Raw genomic sequence first — 6,000 nt, forward strand, 5'->3', positions numbered from 1 at the left:
CCTGAAGGTCATGATTCAAATTGTTCTGGGAACTGTATTTTATCTAGGCTGAAAACATTAATCACTTACAGTTTTACATCTAAAATAAAGCAAACAAAAAAAGTCTAAGAGAAGCGTAACAAAAATGAAAGCTACCCTTATAATTTAAATAAAAATGTCTTATAAAATGATGCAATTTGACCACTGCAGAGTTCTGAGATTTCACCCTTGACATTGTTTTAAGATAAATTAGTGTAACACACCTGTGAGGACTATTCGCTGATATTGTGGGTTTTTTTGAGACTGAGCTTGCATACCTTTTCAGTAATTAAGAATTAGGGATTAAGAATTCAGTACACTGCATATTTTGGTGGGATTGCATGGGATATTTGTTTATAATTAAAGATTTCTCTTTTGGTTTGGGAGTGACAAAACTGCAAAAGCCTGCAGTTTCTTATCTGTGTTACATAAAGGTGAATTTGACTTACAGTATGAAATCTGAAACTGCATCACAACTACATAAAAGGATCTGGGGTTACTTTGGTCAAGACCTAGAATCAGACCTTTCTTGAATGCAGCTCAATTCCAGATGAAGGCCTGCAAACCATTGCTCCCTCCCAATGATAATTTGGGTTAAGAGAAGGTGTGTAGTTAGATTAGATTGGATTTGGGCCCATTAATAACTGGTACCAAAAGCAAAGATTTTCTGGCAAACTGCTGAACTTTCTTGACTGTTTTACTGACATCAAACAAAACAGGAAAAAAGAGCTTTGTCATACAGATAGCATTTTAGTCTTTAGGACACTGAAAAGTACTTTAACTTGCTGTCTGTAGCTGCTTCATTAGTTTTGCCTTGATTGTAAGATAAGGGCTTATGCAAGTGGCTGTAGAACCTAAAAGGCTGTTAATTGTCTGAAACAACAACTGAAGCAGCTTTCTTCTGCAGTGTGGTCTCTTTTAGCGTTATAAATTCACTTTGGATGGGAGTTCCTCTATTAGAGAAGAGGTTTTTTTTCCAATCTCTGCATTTCTATGAAGAAAGAAATCAGCACTTTAAGCATTTAAATGTCTTCTGGGCAGTAGCTATTTATCACACAAGACAGTATTTCAGGACATCTTTATTTTCTTTGAGAAGCTCTGCAAAAATACAGTATAATGTCAGTTATTGCTGGATATGCATGCAGAGCAATATTGTTCTGTTGCCTGGTAACCACTGAGAGGGAGGCACTTTGGAAACACTGATAGAAAAAGAGAAAGAGAAAGCTTAACCGCACACACTTGAGTAGAAGACTTATAAAACTGGTATTTGTTCCAGGTGGGTTTGAAGAGGAGTTTGGGTCAAGGTTCTCATAGGATTTTGTGAGGTTTTTTCTCATTAAAAAACCCAGCAGGTTTTTTTTCTTGTGTTCGAATTTAATGACTAGGCTTATTTTTTCAAGCCATGTTTAAAATTTGCATACTTTGGAATGAGGAATGTTCCTTTTTCTTAATAGACGTTCTTGAATACTTTCCGAAGGTGTGTTCTCCTTAGAATAGTGCACTGATAGTGTTGTAACAAAATAAATATGCAGAAGTGTTTTGAACTGATATTCTCTTCACAACTCTGAACGATCACGAGTGTATTTTCAAAGCCAAAATGCTCTGACAGTTCCAGGATTACTGAAGTGCTAGGTATTGTCAAAAAAAAATGATTAACAAACAATAGATTTGCTGAGTCAAACAAACAAACACGAAAGTAAAACAGAAAATATTTTCGCTGGAACTCCATCTGGCCATAGCTTCCTGTTTTACATGCAACAGAAAGCGTAAAATTAAGGGAGAAGAGATTAGTTCATAAGAACCAGTTTAACCTTTGGTCAAGCTCAGACAAAGTGCTTGTGAGGATTTTAACTGTCTGGGTTAACGTGGTGTTCTCAGACACCTCCCTGACTTCCTCCTTCTGACCAGTGTCAGAGGCAGACGGTCATTTTTGCGTGGTCTTTCTTACCGTAGAGCGAGCAGGAAGTGCTGAACACCTCCGAGGGAGTTTACTGCTGCAAAAGTTACAACATTGTTTTGAGAAGTTAAAAAGGTTGTGGAGCCCAAGTGCGATTTGAGATGGTCTTTGAATTTCAGGGTGTTAATTTGAATGGAACTGAATGCAACTTTTATTTTTTCAGGCAGTTAGTTAAACTCAGAAGCTTTGTAAACCTTGTTGGTTTTACCTGTGGAGTAATATTTTACTTCATGCCGAACCTTGGTACACTATGAAGAAGGAGTGACGCATCTTTAGGTGTTGATCACTCCACTGATTATTGTGTCCTGGAAAAATTAAGGTCAGAGATCAACTCCTCTGTAGTAACGTTCTGTGGCATTCAGCTAGTAGCAGAGAGTTCATGTGCAGGATGGAGAATGCATGAAGAAGATGATACCCTTTAAATCAGTGCGTTAGCTTTTCACTTTTCCTCTTCCAGAACAACTTGACTATCATAAAAATATATAAGTACACAAGCACTGGAAAATTCTTAATTAGGATCTCCTTGATTAATATTTCCTGTTTACTTATATAGGTAAGTATTTCCTTCTAAGAGAAGGAATTTTGCTCTGATGGAAAGCCTTGGAATTTTTGCTAAAATCATTCATCTAAGTTATTTGATGAAAGTCTGAAGGAAGCTGAAAGATGCGCACTGTTGTTCTGACTCCATGATCGTGTTACTTGTTAACAAATTAATTCCTCCTAGTACAGTGGTTCACTGAGCTCTTAAAGCCTTGCACCCGGTACGTCACAGCAGAAACAAGCAGTGTCAGAGAGGTCTGTAAGGGCCAGACATGGCTGGACTTTCCTATCAGGCCTCATAAAAGCTGTATCCTCTTTCCCTTGTGTGCTTGGTACCTCAAAGAAAGAACTGGTAAGTGACCACAAAACCTCATTCGTTGTGAATTTCTGTTAATGATGCTACACAGGAAAAATACATCAGCAATGAGGGCAGAGCGCCATTCAGTTACTGTAGAGGAAGAATAAAAACTAAACCTGAGCTATGTCTCACATCACTGAATAATAGAGTTGCTGGATTACAGCATTCAGCTACCACACTGCAATACTAGCTTATGATTAGACAGGGAACATAGTGCTGAGGTAACGTGATGTTCATTTTCCATCAAAAATGCTAGCAAGTTTGGGATCTGGTCATTTGCCTTGTTTTAAAAAAAGCTCTCTCACAAAGATACAGGAACTAGCACTGCTGCAAATGTTTGCCAGAGAGCAAACTAGGGGTGACAGAGACTTAGCCATGCTCAGTGGGGCAGGTTTGAGGTCAAACTCAGACCCTAGTATGCCCTATCCTTTCAATCTCAACACCCCACAACACTGCAGAAATACACAATGACAATTAGAAATACCTTGTACTTATTGGAAGTAATTACATATCTTTTTCATGGGGTTGGACTGAAATTTGATACAGTAATTGTTCACTGAGTATAAACTCGCATATTTCAAATAATTTGGAAGGCAATTATTGCATAAAGCATGTGTGCTTTATGTATGTGTATCATCTCATGAAGGGTTCAATCATTCAAAGTGCTGAATAATCTGTGTCCATCAAACAAAATATTTAAGGACAGGTTTAGCTTTACACAAATAAGTAGTCCAATTGACCTCACTAAGGCCACTCATCTACTTAAATGTCAACATGTATCTAAGTGCTTTCTTGGACTAGGGCCAGAACATTATGTCTTTTGCAAGACAAGGCCCTAAGAAGACCTGTTGTGAATGGCTGTAGCCTGCAGAGTCCCGGAAAGGTGAAGCAAAATAAAAAAGGACAGTATCAAATTATAACACAGTTGTTTCTTTATTTAAGGAATGTAGTTTACCATTAATGATTGGCATTAATGCAGAGAAGACTATTACTGTATAAAGCCAGCAATACTAGGGAATGGAAGGGAAACATCATTAGGTATTTGAAACATGGAATAGGCCAGGAAAGCAGAGGGACTTTGAGATCATTATTATCTTGTTAGTGACTCAGAGTTACGGGTTTCTTTGGCATTCGTTTTGCAGTGGGGGACTATTTTGTGCATCACTGCTTCTGGAGTCCCAGCTCCGTTGCTGGAGGGGTCATATAAAAATGAATATAGCTTAAAAATTGACTTGCCTGAAGGATGCAGTACACCCTTTCCCTCCTGACCCTTAGCTCTCTGAAGGGTCCTAAGTCCATGAATTGCAGTCCACGAAGGTTCAGTGTAACTGATTGCTCTTGGCCACATTAAAAAATGGAAAAATCTAAATACAAGTGATCCTCTCTCTATATTGATCAAAGTGAATATAACGTGAGCCCAAGCATGTCACTATGAATCAAATAGAATTCCCTTCAGGGTAGCAAATGTAGCTGAGGTGTGGTGGGTTAACCCTGGCTGGACACCAGGTACCCACCAAAGTTCTATCACTCCCCCTCCTCAGCTGGACGGGGAAGAGTGATAGTCTTGTAACACATGGGATCACAAGTCCTGCCAGCAAACCTGCTCCAGCGTGGGCTCCTCTCTCCATGGGGCCACAGGTCCTGCCAGGGCACACCCACCTGCTCCGGCGTGGGGTCCTCTGAGGGCTGCAGGTGGATATCTGCTCCACCGTGGACCTCCATGGGCTGGCGGGGGACAGCCTGCCTCACCATGGTCTTCACCACGGGCTGCAGGGGAATCTCTGCTCCGGCGCCTGGAGCACCTCCTCCCCCTCCTTCTTCACTGACCTTGGTGTCAGCAGAGTTATTTCTCTCACATATTCTCACTCCTCTCTTCTCCGGCTGCTGTTGTGCAGTTGTTTTTCCTCCTTCTTAAATATGTTATCCCAGAGGCGCTACCACTATCGCTGACTGGCTCGGCCTTGGCCAGCGGTGGGTCCGTCTTGGAGCCGGCTGGCATTGGCTCTGTCAGACATAGGGGAAGCTTCTAGCAGCTTCTCGCAGAAGCCAGTTTTGTAGCCCCCCTGCTACCAAAACCTTGCCACACAAGCCCAATACATGCAGCCTTGCAGGTCATACCTTAAGTTGGTGCAGCCAACCTAACTTCGTGCTCATGTATGTAGATAAAGAGTCTTTAATTTATGTGTTGAATTTCTCAACTGCTGTCTTTTGACAAGAAAAAAAAATCCTGTATGTAGTTCTTTTTAGTTGACAACATGATAAAGACTACCCTGAGAGCCCTAGGTTACAGAACAAAAATACAGATATTCGGATAGTTTTGGTAAGTTTTCATTAAGTCATAGCTCACAAGATGTAAAATATGTAATGTCAAGCTGCTGCCCAGCACTTTTTGCTTCTCTGGGAATAACTGTCCTGATTGTATTATACCAACTTTTTGCCAGTCTGACAACCAAGGAACCCATATATCAACTTATTTAGCACTACTCCTTTAGGCTAAGGTAAGGCAGAAAGGAGGCTAAGGCTCATTATAGTCTGCATTTGAAAGAAAAGCAGCTCCATATGTAGAATAGTATGTTTTAATACTTGGTGGATTTGTAATGTTCCAACTGTTGTATTAAAGTGTAAAATCAAGATGGAAGCTTTGCTTTGCCTGGCAGATATGTCAGAGAAATTTGTGCTAGTGAACTGAAAGGTCAGTCTTTAACTACAAAGAAAAGAAAGAATTACTATGCAGTTTGTCTATCGTACATTACTCCTGTTTAAATTTAAAAATATACTAGACAATTTCAGGAAAACTAGTTCACATATAATGAAAGCATCTTAATGCCTTAGGGTAAATAATTTTTTGCTGAATTAAATTTTAATTCCCACTGGATTTGTAAGTAATTCACGTGTTAAAATCTTAAGTTGATTCCAAAACCCAGAAATACAAATAAAGTACCCATTTATGGAACATACTGTTTTTCTGGCCAATTTGCTCTTTTCCTTGGGCAAATCATGGTTACATTTATAAACAGTATTTGTGAGGTGTTTCCCATGCTTGGTACTGGGGAACAGTGCTGTATATTGTTCTTTAGCTTTATTTGATCCTTCCACATAGTTCATCTTGCTGGGGGAATCTATTTCA

The sequence above is a fragment of the Gavia stellata genome, chromosome 6, assembly GCF_030936135.1.
Source record: "Gavia stellata isolate bGavSte3 chromosome 6, bGavSte3.hap2, whole genome shotgun sequence".
NCBI lineage: Eukaryota > Metazoa > Chordata > Aves > Gaviiformes > Gaviidae > Gavia > Gavia stellata.